At 67.9% G+C, this 17,722-nt stretch overlaps 1 protein-coding gene across 1 annotated transcript in view; it reads left to right on the top strand.

Moving 5' to 3' along the window:
* The window catches only part of LOC144497879 (protein FAM163A-like), a 63,892-nt gene that overhangs the window by 36,884 nt on the left and 9,286 nt on the right, over positions 1-17,722 (top strand). The window lies entirely within an intron of this gene.

Raw genomic sequence — 17,722 nt, 5'->3', positions numbered from 1 at the left:
CTCACACACACACTCCCCTCTCTCTCACACACCCCTACTCCCACCCACTCACTCTCCCCTCACACTCACACTCACTCTCTCACTCTCTCCTCTCTCTCTCTCACACACTCCCCTCTCTCTCTCTCACTCACTCCCCTCTCTCTCTCTCTCTCTCCCTCTCTCTCCCTCTCTCTCTCACACACTCCCCCTCTCTCTCTCTCACTCTCCCCTCTCTCTCTCCTCACTCCCCTCTCTCTCTCACACTCACTCTCCCCCTCTCTCTCTCACACTCACACTCCCCTCTCTCTCTCACACACACTCCCCTCTCTCTCTCACACACTCCCCTCTCTCTCTCTCCTCTCACACTCCCCTCTCTCTCTCTCTCTCACTCTCTCCCCTCTCTCTCTCACACACACACTCTCCCCTCTCTCTCTCACACACACTCTCCCCTCTCTCTCTCACACACACACTCTCCCCTCTCCCTCTCACACACACTCTCCCCTCTCTCCCTCTCACACTCACACTCCCCTCTCTCTCGCACACTCACACTTCCCTCTCTGTCTCACACACTCTCTCCCCTCTCTCTCCCACACACACTCTCCCTCCTCTCCCTCTCTCACACACACACTCTCCCCTCTCTCTCTCACACACACTCCCTCTCTCCCTCTCTCTCACACACTCTCCCCCCGCTCCCTCTCACACACACTCTCCCCTCTCTCCCTCTCTCTCACACACTCTCCCCCCGCTCCCTCTCACACACACTCACCCCTCTCTCTCTCACACACACACACTCTCCCCCCTCTCCCTCTCACACACACTCTCCCCTTTCTCTCTCTCACACACACTGTCCCCTCTCTCTCTCTCACACACTCTCCCCTCTCTCCCTCTCTCTCACACACTCTCTCCCTCTCCCTCTCACCCACTCTCTCTCCCCCCTCTCCCTCTCACACACACTCTCCCCTTTCTCTCTCTCACACACACTGTCCCCTCTCTCTCTCACACACACACTCTCCCCTCTCTCCCTCTCTCTCACACACTCTCCCCCTCTCCCTCTCACACTCTCTCCCCCCTCTCTCACACACTCTCCCCCTCTCCCTCTCGCACACACTCTCCCCTCTCTCTCTCACACACACACACACTCCCCTCTCTCTCTCTCACACACACTCTCCCTCTCTCTCTCTCACACACACACACTCCCCTCTCTCTCTCTCACGCTCACTCTCCCCTCTCTCCCTCTCACACACACACTCCCCTCTCTCTCTCTCTCGCACTCACACTCCCCGCTCTCTCTCTCACACACACTCTCTCCCCTCTCTCTCTCACACTCACACTCCCCCCTCTCTCTCTCACACTCACTCTCCTCTCTCTCTCTCACACTCACACTCCCCCGCTCTCTCTCTCTCACACACACTCTCCCCTCTCTCTCTTTCTCTCACACTCCCCTCTCTCTCTCCCACACTCACACTTCCCTCTCTCACACTCCCCTCTCTCTCACACTCACACTCCCCTCTCTCACACTCCCCTCTCCCTCTCTCTCTCACTCCCCTCTCCCTCTCTCTCTCTCACACTCCCCTCTCTCTCTCTCTCACACTCCCCTCTCTCTCTCTCACACACACTCTCCCCTCTCCCTCTCTCACACTCCCCTCTCTCTCTCTCACACTCCCCTCTCTCTCACTCACACACTCACTCTCCCCTCTCTCTCTCACACTCACACTCCCCTCTCTCTCTCTCACACTCACACTCCCCTCTCTCTCTCTCTCACACTCCCCTCTCTCTCTCTCACACACTCCCCTCTCTCTCTCTCTCACACACTCACACACCCCTCTCTCTCTCGCACTCACTCCCCCCTCTCTCTCTCACACACACTCTCCCCTCTCTCTCTTTCTCTCACACTCCCCTCTCTCTCTCCCACACTCACACTTCCCTCTCTCACACTCCCCTCTCACTCACACTCCCCTCTCTCACACTCCCCTCTCTCACACTCCCCTCTCCCTCTCTCTCTCACACACTCCCCTCTCTCTCTCTCACACTCCCCTCTCTCTCTCTCACACTCACTCTCCCCTCTCCCTCTCTCTCTCCCACACTCCCCTCTCTCTCTCTCACACTCCCCTCTCTCTCTCTCACACTCACTCTCCCCTCTCTCTCTCACACTCACACTCCCCTCTCTCTCTCTCACACTCACACTCCCCTCTCTCTCTCTCTCACACTCACTCTCCCTCTCTCTCTCTCACACACACACTCTCTCCCTCTCTCTCTCTCACACACACACTCTCTCCCCCCTCTCTCTCTCTCTCACACACACACTCTCTCCCCTCTCTCACACTCACACTCCCCTCTCTCTCTCTCTCACACTCATACTCCCCTCTCTCTCTCACACTCACACTCCCCTCTCTCTCTCACACTCACACTCCCCTCTCTCTCTCTCACTCACACTCCCCTCTCTCTCTCACACTCACACTCCTCTCTCTCTCTCACACTCACACTCACTCTCCCCTCTCTCTCTATCACACTCGCACTCCCTCTCTCTCTCACACTCCCCTCTCTCTCTCTCTCACTCTCCCCTCTCTCTCTCTCTCACACTCACTCTCCCCTCTCTCTCTCACACTCACACTCCCCTCTCTCTCTCTCTCTCACACTCGCACTCCCCTCTCTCTCTCACACTCACACTCCCCTCTCTCTCTCTCTCTCACACTCCCCTCTCTCTCTCTCACACTCACTCTCCCCTCTCTCTCTCACACTCACACTCCCCTCTCTCTCTCTCACACACTCCCCTCTCTCTCTCTCTCACACTCCCCTCTCTCTCTCTCTCTCTCTCACACTCCCCTCTCTCTCTCTCACACATACTCTCCCCTCTCTCCCTCTCTCTCACACACTCTCCCCCTCTCCCTCTCACACTCTCTCCCCCCTCTCTCTCTCACACACTCTCCCCCTCTCCCTCTCACACATACTCTCCCCTCTCTCTCTCTCACACACTCTCCCCCTCTCCCTCTCACACACACTCTCCCCTCTCTCTCACACACTCTCCCCCTCTCCCTCTCACACTCTCTCCCCCCTCTCTCTCTCACACACTCTCCCCCTCTCCCTCTCACACATACTCTCCCCTCTCTCTCTCTCACACACTCTCCCCCTCTCCCTCTCACACACACACTCCCCTCTCTCTCTCTCTCACACTCACTCTCCTCTCTCTCTCTCACACTCCCCCCTCTCTCTCTCTCGCACTCACTCCCCCTCTCCCTCTCACACACACTCTCCCCTTTCTCTCTCTCACACACACTGTCCCCTCTCTCTCTCTCACACACACACTCTCCCCTCTCTCCCTCTCTCTCACACACTCTCTCCCTCTCCCTCTCACCCACTCTCTCTCCCCCCTCTCCCTCTCACACACACTCTCCCCTTTCTCTCTCTCACACACACTGTCCCCTCTCTCTCTCACACACACACTCTCCCCTCTCTCCCTCTCTCTCACACACTCTCCCCCTCTCCCTCTCACACTCTCTCCCCCCTCTCTCACACACTCTCCCCCTCTCCCTCTCACACACACTCTCCCCTCTCTCTCTCTCACACACACACACTCCCCTCTCTCTCTCTCACACACACTCTCCCTCTCTCTCTCTCACACACACACACTCCCCTCTCTCTCTCTCACGCTCACTCTCCCCTCTCTCCCTCTCACACACACACTCCCCTCTCTCTCTCTCTCTCGCACTCACACTCCCCGCTCTCTCTCTCACACACACTCTCTCCCCTCTCTCTCTCACACTCACACTCCCCCCTCTCTCTCTCACACTCACTCTCCTCTCTCTCTCTCACACTCACACTCCCCCGCTCTCTCTCTCTCACACACACTCTCCCCTCTCTCTCTTTCTCTCACACTCCCCTCTCTCTCTCCCACACTCACACTTCCCTCTCTCACACTCCCCTCTCTCTCACACTCACACTCCCCTCTCTCTCACACTCACACTCCCCTCTCTCACACTCCCCTCTCCCTCTCTCTCTCTCACACTCCCCTCTCTCTCTCTCACACTCCCCTCTCTCTCTCTCACACACACTCTCCCCTCTCCCTCTCTCACACTCCCCTCTCTCTCTCTCACACTCCCTCTCTCTCACTCACACACTCACTCTCCCTCTCTCTCTCTCACACTCACACTCCCCTCTCTCTCTCTCACACTCACACTCCCCTCTCTCTCCCTCTCACACTCCCCTCTCTCTCTCTCTCTCACACACTCACACTCCCCTCTCTCTCTCGCACTCACTCCCCCCTCTCTCTCTCACACACACTCTCCCCTCTCTCTCTTTCTCTCACACTCCCCTCTCTCTCTCCCACACTCACACTTCCCTCTCTCACACTCCCCTCTCACTCACACTCCCCTCTCTCACACTCCCCTCTCCCTCTCTCTCTCTCACACTCCCCTCTCTCTCTCTCACACTCCCCTCTCTCTCTCTCACACTCACTCTCCCCTGTCCCTCTCACTCCCCTCTCTCTCTCTCACACTCCCCTCTCTCTCTCTCACACTCACTCTCCCCTCTCTCTCTCACACTCACACTCCCCTCTCTCTCTCTCACACTCACACTCCCCTCTCTCTCTCTCTCACACTCACTCTCCCCTCTCTCTCTCTCACACACACACTCTCTCCCCCTCTCTCTCTCTCACACACACACTCTCTCCCCCCTCTCTCTCTCTCTCACACACACACTCTCTCCCCTCTCTCTCACTCACACTCCCCTCTCTCTCTCTCTCACACTCATACTCCCCTCTCTCTCTCACACTCACACTCCCCTCTCTCTCTCTCACTCACACTCCCCTCTCTCTCTCACACTCACACTCCCCTCTCTCTCTCACACTCACACTCACTCTCCCCTCTCTCTCTATCACACTCGCACTCCCCTCTCTCTCTCACACCCCTCTCTCTCTCTCTCACTCTCCCCTCTCTCTCTCTCTCTCTCTCACACTCACTCTCCCCTCTCTCTCTCACACTCACACTCCCCTCTCTCTCTCTCTCTCACACTCGCACTCCCCTCTCTCTCTCACACTCACACTCCCCTCTCTCTCTCTCTCTCACACTCCCCTCTCTCTCTCTCACACTCACTCTCCCCTCTCTCTCTCACACTCACACTCCCCTCTCTCTCTCTCTCTCACACACTCCCCTCTCTCTCTCTCTCTCTCACACTCCCCTCTCTCTCTCTCTCTCTCTCACACTCCCCTCTCTCTCTCTCTCTCACACATACTCTCCCCTCTCTCCCTCTCTCTCACACACTCTCCCCCTCTCCCTCTCACACTCTCTCCCCCCTCTCTCTCTCACACACTCTCCCCCTCTCCATCTCACACATACTCTCCCCTCTCTCTCTCTCACACACTCTCCCCCTCTCCCTCTCACACACACTCTCCCCTCTCTCCCTCTCTCTCACACACTCTCCCCCTCTCCCTCTCACACTCTCTCCCCCCTCTCTCTCTCACACACTCTCCCCCTCTCCCTCTCACACATACTCTCCCCTCTCTCTCTCACACACACTCTCCCCCTCTCCCTCTCACACACACACTCTCCTCTCTCTCTCTCACACTCCCCCCTCTCTCTCTCTCGCACTCACTCCCCCCTCTCTCTCTCACACACACTCTCCCCTCTCTCTCTTTCTCTCACACTCCCCTCTCACTCACACTCACACACACTCACCCCTCTCTCTCCCACACTCACACTACCCTCTCTCACACTCCCCTCTCTCTCACACTCACACTCCCCTCTCTCACACTCCCCTCTCCCTCTCTCTCTCTCACACTCCCCTCTCTCTCTCTCACACTCACACTCCCCTCTCTCACACTCCCCTCTCCCTCTCTCTCTCACACACTGTCCCCTCTCTCTCTCTCACACTCACTCTCCCCTCTCTCTCTCTCACACACGCTCTCCCCTCTCTCTCTCTCACACACTCTCCCCCCTCTCTCTCTCTCACACTCACACTGATTGGCCCCGCTCTTACTCCAAGGCCCTCCCTTGTTTCGGGGTCCACTGTCTCTCTCGTTCCGGGGCCCACACTATCCCTTGTCCCGGGGCCCACACTATCCCTTGTCCCGGGGCCCGCGCTCTCCCTTGTCCCGGGGCCCGCACTCTTCCTTGTCCCAGGGCCCGCTCTCTCCCTTGTCCCGGGGCCCGCACTCTGTCCCTTGTCCCGTGGCCTGCACTCTCCCTTGTCCCGGGGCCCGTTCTCTCCCTTGTCCTGGGGCCTGCGCTCTCCCTTGTCCCGGGGCCCGTTCTCTCCCTTGTCCCGGGGCCCGTTCTCTCCCTTGTCCCAGGGCCCGCGCTCTCCCTTGTCCCGGGTCCTGCGCTCTCCCTTGTCCCGGGGCCTGCGCTCTCCCTTGTCCCGGGGCCCGTTCTCTCCCTTGTCCCGGGGCCCGTTCTCTCCCTTGTCCCGGGGCCCGCGCTCTCCCTTGTCCCGGGGCCTGCGCTCTCCCTTGTCCCGGGGCCCGTTCTCTCCCTTGTCCCGGGGCCCGTTCTCTCCCTTGTCCTGGGGCCCGCGCTCTCCCTTGTCCCGGGTCCTGCACTCTCCCTTGTCCCGGGGCCCGCTCTCTCCCTTGTCCCGGGTCCTGCACTCTCCCTTGTCCTGGGGCCCGCGCTCTCCCTTGTCCCGGGTCCTGCACTCTTTCTTGTCCCGGGGCACGCTCTCTCCCTTGTCCCGGGGCCCGCGCTCTCCCTTGTCCCGGGGCCTGCGCTCTCCCTTGTCCCGGGGCCTGCGCTCTCCCTTGTCCCGGGGCCCGCGCTCTCCCTTGTCCCGGGGCCTGCGCTCTCCCTTGTCCCGGGGCCCGCTCTCTCCCTTGTCCCGGGGCCCGCGCTCTCCCTTGTCCCGGGGCCTGTTCTCTCCCTTGTCCCGGGGCCCATTCTCTCCCTTGTCCCGGGTCCTGCACTCTCCCTTGTCCCAGGGCCCTTTCTCCCTTGTCCCGGGGCCCGCACTCTCCCTTGCCCCGGGGCCCGCGCTCTCCCTTCTCCCGGGGCCCGCTCTCTCCCTTGTCCCGGGTCCTGCACTCTCCCTTGTCCCGGGGCCCGCGCTCTCCCTTGTCCCGGGGCCCGCTCTCTCCCTTGTCCCGGGGCCCGTTCCCTCCCTTGTCCCGGGGCCCGCACTCTCCCTTGTCCCGGGGCCCGCGCTCTCCCTTGTCCCAGGGCCCGCTCTCTCCCTTGTCCCGGGGCCCGCACTCTCCATTGTCCCGGGGCCCGCACTCTCCCTTGTCCCAGGGCCCGCACTCTTCCTTGTCCCAGGGCCCGCACTCTTCCTTGTCCCAGGGCCCGCTCTCTCCCTTGTCCCGGTGCCCGCACTCTGTCCCTTGTCCCTTGGCCCGCACTCTCCCTTGTCCCGGGGCCCGTTCTCTCCCTTGTCCTGGGGCCTGCGCTCTCCCTTGTCCCGGGGCCCGTTCTCTCCCTTGTCCCGGGGCCCGTTCTCTCCCTTGTCCCAGGGCCCGCGCTCTCCCTTGTCCCGGGTCCTGCACTCTCCCTTGTCCCGGGGCCCGCTCTCTCCCTTGTCCCGGGGCCCGCGCTCTCCCTTGTCCCGGGGCCTGCGCTCTCCCTTGTCCCGGGGCCTGCGCTCTCCCTTGTCCCGGGGCCCGCGCTCTCCCTTGTCCCGGGGCCTGCGCTCTCCCTTGTCCCGGGGCCCGCTCTCTCCCTTGTCCCGGGGCCCGCGCTCTCCCTTGTCCCGGGGCCTGTTCTCTCCCTTGTCCCGGGGCCCATTCTCTCCCTTGTCCCGGGTCCTGCACTCTCCCTTGTCCCAGGGCCCTTTCCCCCTTGTCCCGGGGCCCGCACTCTCCCTTGCCCCGGGGCCCGCGCTCTCCCTTCTCCCGGGGCCCGTTCTCTCCCCTGTCCCGGGTCCTGCACTCTCCCTTGTCCCGGGGCCCGCGCTCTCCCTTGTCCCGGGGCCCGCTCTCTCCCTTGTCCCGGGGCCCGTTCCCTCCCTTGTCCCGGGGCCCGCACTCTCCCTTGTCCCGGGGCCCGCGCTCTCCCTTGTCCCAGGGCCCGCTCTCTCCCTTGTCCCGGGGCCCGCACTCTCCATTGTCCCGGGGCCCGCACTCTCCCTTGTCCCAGGGCCCGCGCTCTCCCTTGTCCCAGGGCCCGCGCTCTCCCTTGTCCCGGGGCCCGCACTCTTCCTTGTCCCAGGGCCCGCTCTCTCCCTTGTCCCGGGGCCCGCACTCTGTCCCTTGTCCCGTGGCCTGCACTCTCCCTTGTCCCGTGGCCTGCACTCTCCCTTGTCCCGGGGCCCGTTCTCTCCCTTGTCCTGGGGCCTGCGCTCTCCCTTGTCCCGGGGCCCGTTCTCTCCCTTGTCCCGGGGCCCGTTCTCTCCCTTGTCCCAGGGCCCGCGCTCTCCCTTGTCCCGGGTCCTGCACTCTCCCTTGTCCCGGGGCCCGCTCTCTCCCTTGTCCCGGGGCCCGCGCTCTCCCTTGTCCCGGGGCCGGCGCTCTCCCTTGTCCCGGGGCCTGCGCTCTCCCTTGTCCCGGGGCCCGCGCTCTCCCTTGTCCCGGGGCCTGCGCTCTCCCTTGTCCCGGGGCCCGCTCTCTCCCTTGTCCCGGGGCCCGCGCTCTCCCTTGTCCCGGGGCCTGTTCTCTCCCTTGTCCCGGGGCCCATTCTCTCCCTTGTCCCGGGTCCTGCACTCTCCCTTGTCCCAGGGCCCTTTCTCCCTTGTCCCGGGGCCCGCACTCTCCCTTGCCCCGGGGCCCGCGCTCTCCCTTCTCCCGGGGGCCCGTTCTCTCCCTTGTCCCGGGTCCTGCACTCTCCCTTGTCCCGGGGCCCGCGCTCTCCCTTGTCCCGGGGCCCGCTCTCTCCCTTGTCCCGGGGCCCGTTCCCTCCCTTGTCCCGGGGCCCGCGCTCTCCCTTGTCCCGGGGCCCGTTCTCTCCCTTGTCCCGGGTCCTGCACTCTCCTTTGTCCCGGGGCCCGCGCTCTCCCTTGTCCCGGGGCCCGCGCTCTCCCTTGTCCTGGGGCCTGCGCTCTCCCTTGTCCCGGGGCCCGTTCTCTCCCTTGTCCCGGGGCCCGTTCTCTCCCTTGTCCCGGGGCCCGTTCTCTCCCTTGTCCCGGGTCCTGCACTCTCCCTTGTCCCGGGGCCCGCGCTCTCCCTTGTCCAGGGGCCGGCGCTCTCCCTTGTCCCGGAGCCCGCTCTCTCCCTTGTCCCGGGGCCCGCACTCTCCCTTGTCCCGGGGCCCGCTCTCTCCCTTGTCCCGGGGCCCGCACTCTCCCTTGTCCCGGGGCCCGTTCTCCCCCTATCCCGGGGCCCGTTCTCTCCCTTATCCCGGGGCCCGTTCTCTCCCTTGTCCCGGGGCCCGCACTCTCCCTTGTCCCGGGGCCCGCGCTCTCCCTTGTCCCGGGGCCCGTTCTCTCCCTTGTCCCGGGGCCCGTTCTCTCCCTTGTCCCGGGGCCCGTTCTCTCCCTTGTCCCGGGGCCCGCACTCTCCCTTGTCCCGGGGCCCGCACTCTCCCTTGTCCCGGGGCCCGCTCTCTCCCTTGTCCCGGGGCCCGCACTCTCCCTTGTCCCGGGGCCCGCGCTCTCCCTTGTCCCGGGGCCCGCTCTCTCCCTTGTCCCGGGGCCCGTTCCCTCCCTTGTCCCGGGGCCCGCACTCTCCCTTGTCCCGGGGCCCGCGCTCTCCCTTGTCCCAGGGCCCGCTCTCTCCCTTGTCCCGGGGCCCGCACTCTCCATTGTCCCGGGGCCCGCACTCTCCCTTGTCCCAGGGCCCGCACTCTTCCTTGTCCCAGGGCCCGCACTCTTCCTTGTCCCAGGGCCCGCTCTCTCCCTTGTCCCGGTGCCCGCACTCTGTCCCTTGTCCCGTGGCCCGCACTCTCCCTTGTCCCGGGGCCCGTTCTCTCCCTTGTCCTGGGGCCTGCGCTCTCCCTTGTCCCGGGGCCCGTTCTCTCCCTTGTCCCGGGGCCCGTTCTCTCCCTTGTCCCAGGGCCCGCGCTCTCCCTTGTCCCGGGTCCTGCACTCTCCCTTGTCCCGGGGCCCGCTCTCTCCCTTGTCCCGGGGCCCGCGCTCTCCCTTGTCCCGGGGCCTGCGCTCTCCCTTGTCCCGGGGCCTGCGCTCTCCCTTGTCCCGGGGCCCGCGCTCTCCCTTGTCCCGGGGCCTGCGCTCTCCCTTGTCCCGGGGCCCGCTCTCTCCCTTGTCCCGGGGCCCGCGCTCTCCCTTGTCCCGGGGCCTGTTCTCTCCCTTGTCCCGGGGCCCATTCTCTCCCCTTGTCCCGGGTCCTGCACTCTCCCTTGTCCCAGGGCCCTTTCCCCCTTGTCCCGGGGCCCGCACTCTCCCTTGCCCCGGGGCCCGCGCTCTCCCTTGTCCCGGGGCCCGTTCTCTCCCCTGTCCCGGGTCCTGCACTCTCCCTTGTCCCGGGGCCCGCGCTCTCCCTTGTCCCGGGGCCCGCTCTCTCCCTTGTCCCGGGGCCCGTTCCCTCCCTTGTCCCGGGGCCCGCACTCTCCCTTGTCCCGGGGCCCGCGCTCTCCCTTGTCCCAGGGCCCGCTCTCTCCCTTGTCCCGGGGCCCGCACTCTCCATTGTCCCGGGGCCCGCACTCTCCCTTGTCCCAGGGCCCGCGCTCTCCCTTGTCCCAGGGCCCGCGCTCTCCCTTGTCCCGGGGCCCGCGCTCTCCCTTGTCCCAGGGCCCGTTCTCTCCCTTGTCCCGGGTCCTGCACTCTCCCTTGTCCCGGGGCCCGCGCTCTCCCTTGTCCCGGGTCCTGCACTCTCCCTTGTCCCGGGGCCCGCTCTCTCCCTTGTCCCGGGGCCCGCGCTCTCCCTTGTCCCGGGGCCTGCGCTCTCCCTTGTCCCGGGGCCTGCGCTCTCCCTTGTCCCGGGGCCCGTGCTCTTCCTTGTCCCGGGGCCTGCGCTCTCCCTTGTCCCGGGGCCCGCTCTCTCCCTTGTCCCGGGGCCCGCGCTCTCCCTTGTCCCGGGGCCTGTTCTCTCCCTTGTCCCGGGGCCCATTCTCTCCCTTGTCCCGGGTCCTGCACTCTCCCTTGTCCCAGGGCCCTTTCCCCCTTGTCCCGGGCCCGCACTCTCCCTTGCCCCGGGGCCCGCGCTCTCCCTTCTCCCGGGGCCCGTTCTCTCCCCTGTCCCGGGTCCTGCACTCTCCCTTGTCCCGGGGCCCGCGCTCTCCCTTGTCCCGGGGCCCGCTCTCTCCCTTGTCCCGGGGCCCGTTCCCTCCCTTGTCCCGGGGCCCGCACTCTCCCTTGTCCCGGGGCCCGCGCTCTCCCTTGTCCCAGGGCCCGCTCTCTCCCTTGTCCCGGGGCCCGCACTCTCCATTGTCCCGGGGCCCGCACTCTCCCTTGTCCCAGGGCCCGCGCTCTCCCTTGTCCCAGGGCCCGCGCTCTCCCTTGTCCCGGGGCCCGCGCTCTCCCTTGTCCCGGGGCCCGTTCTCTCCCTTGTCCCGGGTCCTGCACTCTCCTTTGTCCCGGGGCCCGCGCTCTCCCTTGTCCCGGGGCCCGCGCTCTCCCTTGTCCTGGGGCCTGCGCTCTCCCTTGTCCCGGGGCCCGTTCTCTCCCTTGTCCCGGGGCCCGTTCTCTCCCTTGTCCCGGGGCCCGTTCTCTCCCTTGTCCCGGGTCCTGCACTCTCCCTTGTCCCGGGGCCCGCGCTCTCCCTTGTCCAGGGGCCGGCGCTCTCCCTTGTCCCGGAGCCCGCTCTCTCCCTTGTCCCGGGGCCCGCACTCTCCCTTGTCCCGGGGCCCGCTCTCTCCCTTGTCCCGGGGCCCGCACTCTCCCTTGTCCCGGGGCCCGTTCTCCCCCTATCCCGGGGCCCGTTCTCTCCCTTATCCCGGGGCCCGTTCTCTCCCTTGTCCCGGGGCCCGCACTCTCCCTTGTCCCGGGGCCCGCGCTCTCCCTTGTCCCGGGGCCCGTTCTCTCCCTTGTCCCGGGGCCCGTTCTCTCCCTTGTCCCGGGGCCCGTTCTCTCCCTTGTCCCCGGGGCCCGCACTCTCCCTTGTCCCGGGGCCCGCACTCTCCCTTGTCCCGGGGCCCGCTCTCTCCCTTGTCCCGGGGCCCGCACTCTCCCTTGTCCCGGGGCCCGCGCTCTCCCTTGTCCCGGGGCCCGCTCTCTCCCTTGTCCCGGGGCCCGTTCCCTCCCTTGTCCCGGGGCCCGCACTCTCCCTTGTCCCGGGGCCCGCGCTCTCCCTTGTCCCAGGGCCCGCTCTCTCCCTTGTCCCGGGGCCCGCACTCTCCATTGTCCCGGGGCCCGCACTCTCCCTTGTCCCAGGGCCCGCACTCTTCCTTGTCCCAGGGCCCGCACTCTTCCTTGTCCCAGGGCCCGCTCTCTCCCTTGTCCCGGTGCCCGCACTCTGTCCCTTGTCCCGTGGCCCGCACTCTCCCTTGTCCCGGGGCCCGTTCTCTCCCTTGTCCTGGGGCCTGCGCTCTCCCTTGCCCGGGGCCCGTTCTCTCCCTTGTCCCGGGGCCCGTTCTCTCCCTTGTCCCAGGGCCCGCGCTCTCCCTTGTCCCGGGTCCTGCACTCTCCCTTGTCCCGGGGCCCGCTCTCTCCCTTGTCCCGGGGCCCGCGCTCTCCCTTGTCCCGGGGCCTGCGCTCTCCCTTGTCCCGGGGCCTGCGCTCTCCCTTGTCCCGGGGCCCGCGCTCTCCCTTGTCCCGGGGCCTGCGCTCTCCCTTGTCCCGGGGCCCGCTCTCTCCCTTGTCCCGGGGCCCGCGCTCTCCCTTGTCCCGGGGCCTGTTCTCTCCCTTGTCCCGGGGCCCATTCTCTCCTTTGTCCCGGGTCCTGCACTCTCCCTTGTCCCAGGGCCCTTTCCCCCTTGTCCCGGGGCCCGCACTCTCCCTTGCCCCGGGGCCCGCGCTCTCCCTTGTCCCGGGGCCCGTTCTCTCCCCTGTCCCGGGTCCTGCACTCTCCCTTGTCCCGGGGCCCGCGCTCTCCCTTGTCCCGGGGCCCGCTCTCTCCCTTGTCCCGGGGCCCGTTCCCTCCCTTGTCCCGGGGCCCGCACTCTCCCTTGTCCCGGGGCCCGCGCTCTCCCTTGTCCCAGGGCCCGCTCTCTCCCTTGTCCCGGGGCCCGCACTCTCCATTGTCCCGGGGCCCGCACTCTCCCTTGTCCCAGGGCCCGCGCTCTCCCTTGTCCCAGGGCCCGCGCTCTCCCTTGTCCCGGGGCCCGCGCTCTCCCTTGTCCCAGGGCCCGTTCTCTCCCTTGTCCCGGGTCCTGCACTCTCCCTTGTCCCGGGGCCCGCGCTCTCCCTTGTCCCGGGGCCCGCGCTCTCCCTTGTCCTGGGGCCTGCGCTCTCCCTTGTCCCGGGGCCCGTTCTCTCCCTTGTCCCGGGGCCCGTTCTCTCCCTTGTCCCGGGGCCCGTTCTCTCCCTTGTCCCGGGTCCTGCACTCTCCCTTGTCCCGGGGCCCGCGCTCTCCCTTGTCCAGGGGCCGGCGCTCTCCCTTGTCCCGGAGCCCGCTCTCTCCCTTGTCCCGGGGCCCACACTCTCCCTTGTCCCGGGGCCCGCTCTCTCCCTTGTCCCGGGGCCCGCACTCTCCCTTGTCCCGGGGCCCGTTCTCCCCCTATCCCGGGGCCCGTTCTCTCCCTTATCCCGGGGCCCGTTCTCTCCCTTGTCCTGGGGCCCGCACTCTCCCTTGTCCCGGGGCCCGCGCTCTCCCTTGTCCCGGGGCCCGTTCTCTCCCTTGTCCCGGGGCCCGTTCTCTCCCTTGTCCCGGGGCCCGTTCTCTCCCTTGTCCCGGGGCCCGCACTCTCCCTTGTCCCGGGGCCCGCACTCTCCCTTGTCCCGGGGCCCGCTCTCTCCCTTGTCCCGGGGCCCGCACTCTCCCTTGTCCCGGGGCCCGCACTCTCCCTTGTCCCGGGGCCCGCTCTCTCCCTTGTCCCGGGGCCCGCACTCTCCCTTGTCCCGGGGCCCGCTCTCTCCCTTGTCCCGGGGCCCGTTCTCTCCCTTGTCCCGGGGCCCGTTCTCTCCCTTATCCCGGGCCCGTTCTCTCCCTTGTCCCGGGGCCCGTTCTCTCCCTTGTCCCGGGGCCCGCACTCTCCCTTGTCCCGGGGCCCGCGCTCTCCCTTGTCCCGGGGCCCGTTCTCTCCCTTGTCCCGGGGCCCGCACTCTCCCTTGTCCCGGGGCCCGCACTCTCCCTTGTCCCGGGGCCCGCTCTCTCCCTTGTCCCGGGGCCCGTTCTCTCCCTTGTCCCGGGGCCCGCGCTCTCCCTTGTCCCGGGGCCCGTTCTCTCCCTTGTCCCGGGTCCTGCACTCTCCCTTGTCCCGGGGCCCGCGCTCTCCCTTGTCCCGGGGCCCGCACTCTCCCTTGTCCAGGGACCTGCGCTCTCCCTTGTCCCGGGGCCCGCGCTCTCCCTTGTCCCGGGGCCCGCGCTCTCCCTTGTCCCGGGGCCCGTTCTCTCCCTTATCCCGGGGCCCGTTCTCTCCCTTATCCCGGGGCCCGTTCTCTCCCTTGTCCCGGGGCCCGCTCTCTCCCTTGTCCCGGGGCCCGCGCTCTCCCTTGTCCCGGGGCCCGTGCTCTCCCTTGTCCCGGGGCCCGCGCTCTCCCTTGTCCCGGGGCCCGCGCTCTCCCTTGTCCCGGGGCCCGCGCTCTCCCTTGTCCCGGGGCCCGCTCTCTCCCTTGTCCCGGGGCCCGCGCTCTCCCTTGTCCCGGGGCCCGCGCTCTCCCTTGTCCCGGGGCCTGCGCTCTCCCTTGTCCCGGGGCCCGCGCTCTCCCTTGTCCCGGGGCCTGCGCTCTCCCTTGTCCCGGGGCCTGCTCTCTCCCTTGTCCCGGGGCCCGCGCTCTCCCTTGTCCCGGGGCCCGTTCTCTCCCTTGTCCCGGGGCCCATTCTCTCCCTTGTCCCGGGTCCTGCACTCTCCCTTGTCCCACGGCCCGCTCTCTCCCTTGTCCCGGGGCCCGCGCTCTCCCTTGTCCTGGGGCCCGCGCTCTCCCTTGTCCCGGGGCCCATTCTCTCCCTTGTCCCGGGTCCTGCACTCTCCCTTGTCCCAGGGCCCTTTCTCCCTTGTCCCGGGGCCCGCACTCTCCCTTGCCCCGGGGCCCGCGCTCTCCCTTCTCCCGGGGCCCGTTCTCTCCCTTGTCCCGGGTCCTGCACTCTCCCTTGTCCCGGGGCCCGCGCTCTCCCTTGTCCCGGGGCCCGCTCTCTCCCTTGTCCCGGGGCCCGTTCCCTCCCTTGTCCCGGGGCCCGCACTCTCCCTTGTCCCGGGGCCCGTTCTCTTCCTTGTCCCGGGGCCCGTTCTCTCCCTTGTCCCGGGTCCTGCACTCTCCCTTGTCCCGGGGCCCGCGCTCTCCCTTGTCCAGGGGCCTGCGCTCTCCCTTGTCCCGGAGCCCGCTCTCTCCCTTGTCCCGGGGCCCGCACTCTCCCTTGTCCCGGGGCCCGCTCTCTCCCTTGTCCCGGGGCCCGCACTCTCCCTTGTCCCGGGGCCCGTTCTCCCCCTATCCCGGGGCCCGTTCTCTCCCTTATCCCGGGGCCCGCGCTCTCCCTTGTCCCGGGGCCCGCGCTCTCCCTTGTCCCGGGGCCCGCGCTCTCCCTTGTCCCGGGGCCCGCGCTCTCCCTTGTCCCGGGGCCCGTTCTCTCCCTTGTCCCGGGTCCTGCACTCTCCCTTGTCCCGGGGCCCGCGCTCTCCCTTGTCCCGGGGCCCGCGCTCTCCCTTGTCCTGGGGCCCGCGCTCTCCCTTGTCCCGGGGCCCGTTCTCTCCCTTGTCCCGGGGCCCGTTCTCTCCCTTGTCCCGGGGCCCGTTCTCTCCCTTGTCCCGGGTCCTGCACTCTCCCTTGTCCCGGGGCCCGCGCTCTCCCTTGTCCCGGGGCCCGCGCTCTCCCTTGTCCAGGGGCCCGCGCTCTCCCTTGTCCAGGAGCCCGCTCTCTCCCTTGTCCCGGGGCCCGCACTCTCCCTTGTCCCGGGGCCCGCTCTCTCCCTTGTCCCGGGGCCCGCACTCTCCCTTGTCCCGGGGCCCGTTCTCCCCCTATCCCGGGGCCCGTTCTCTCCCTTATCCCGGGGCCCGTTCTCTCCCTTGTCCCGGGGCCCGCGCTCTCCCTTGTCCCGGGGCCCGCGCTCTCCCTTGTCCCGGGGCCCGCACTCTCCCTTGTCCCGGGGCCCGCGCTCTCCCTTGTCCCGGGGCCCGTTCTCCCCCTATCCCGGGGCCCGTTCTCTCCCTTATCCCGGGGCCCGTTCTCTCCCTTGTCCCGGGGCCCGCGCTCTCCCTTGTCCCGGGGCCCGCGCTCTCCCTTGTCCCGGGGCCCGCACTCTCCCTTGTCCCGGGGCCCGCGCTCTCCCTTGTCCCTGGGCCCGCACTCTCCCTTGTCCCGGGGCCCGCACTCTCCCTTGTCCCGGGGCCCGTTCTCTCCCTTGTCCCGGGGCCCGCACTCTCCCTTGTCCCGGGGCCCGCACTCTCCCTTGTCCCGGGGCCCGCTCTCTCCCTTGTCCCGGGGCCCGCACTCTCCCTTGTCCCGGGGCCCGCTCTCTCCCTTGTCCCGGGGCCTGCGCTCTCCCTTGTCCCGGCTCCCGTTCTCTCCCTTGTCCCGGGGCCCGTTCTCTCCCTTGTCCCGGGGCCCGTTCTCTCCCTTGTCCCGGGGCCCGCACTCTCCCTTGTCCCGGGGCCCGCGCTCTACCTTGTCCCGGGGCCCGTTCTCTCCCTTGTCCCGGGGCCCGCACTCTCCCTTGTCCAGGGACGTGCGCTCTCCCTTGTCCCGGGGCCCGCGCTCTCCCTTGTCCCGGGGCCCGTTCTCTCCCTTGTCCCGGGTCCTGCACTCTCCCTTGTCCCGGGGCCCGCGCTCTCCCTTGTCCAGGGGCCGGCGCTCTCCCTTGTCCCGGGGCCCGCTCTCTCCCTTGTCCCGGGGCCCGCACTCTCCCTTGTCCCGGGGCCCGCTCTCTCCCTTGTCCCGGGGCCCGCACTCTCCCTTGTCCCGGGTCCCGTTCTCCCCCTATCCCGGGGCCCGTTCTCTCCCTTGACCCGGGGCCCGTTCTCTCCCTTGTCCCGGGGCCCGCGCTCTCCCTTGTCCCGGGGCCCGTGCTCTCCCTTGTCCCGGGGCCCGCACTCTCCCTTGTCCCGGGGCCCGCACTCTCCCTTGTCCCGGGGCCGCACTCTCCCTTGTCCCGGGGCCCGCACTCTCCCTTGTCCCGGGGCCCGCACTCTCCCTTGTCCCGGGGCCCGCACTCTCCCTTGTCCCGGGGCCCGCGCTCTCCCTTGTCCCGGGGCCCGCGCTCTCCCTTGTCCCGGGGCCCGTGCTCTCCCTTGTCCCGGGGCCCGCGCTCTCCCTTGTCCCGGGGCCCGCGCTCTCCCTTGTCCCGGGGCCCGCGCTCTCCCTTGTCCCGGGGCCCGCGCTCTCCCTTGTCCCGGGTCCCGCACTCTCCCTTGTCCCGGGGCCCGCGCTCTCCCTTGTCCCGGGGCCCGCGCTCTCCCTTGTCCCGGGGCCCGCGCTCTCCCTTGTCCCGGGGCCCGCGCTCTCCCTTGTCCCGGGGCCTGCGCTCTCCCTTGTCCCGGGGCCCGCTCTCTCCCTTGTCCCGGGGCCCGCGCTCTCCCTTGTCCCGGGGCCCGTTCTCTCCCTTGTCCCGGGGCCCATTCTCTCCCTTGTCCCGGGTCCTGCACTCTCCCTTGTCCCACGGCCCGCTCTCTCCCTTGTCCCGGGGCCCGCGCTCTCCCTTGTCCTGGGGCCCGCGCTCTCCCTTGTCCCGGGGCCCATTCTCTCCCTTGTCCCGGGTCCTGCACTCTCCCTTGTCCCAGGGCCCGCGCTCTCCCTTGTCCCGGGGCCCGCTCTCTCCCTTGTCCCGGGGCCCGTTCCCTCCCTTGTCCCGGGGCCCGCACTCTCCCTTGTCCCGGGGCCCGCTCTCTCCCTTGTCCCGAGG

This window comes from Mustelus asterias, chromosome 8 (genome assembly GCF_964213995.1).
Source record: "Mustelus asterias chromosome 8, sMusAst1.hap1.1, whole genome shotgun sequence".
NCBI lineage: Eukaryota > Metazoa > Chordata > Chondrichthyes > Carcharhiniformes > Triakidae > Mustelus > Mustelus asterias.
This window is presented reverse-complemented; position numbering and strand designations above follow the sequence as displayed.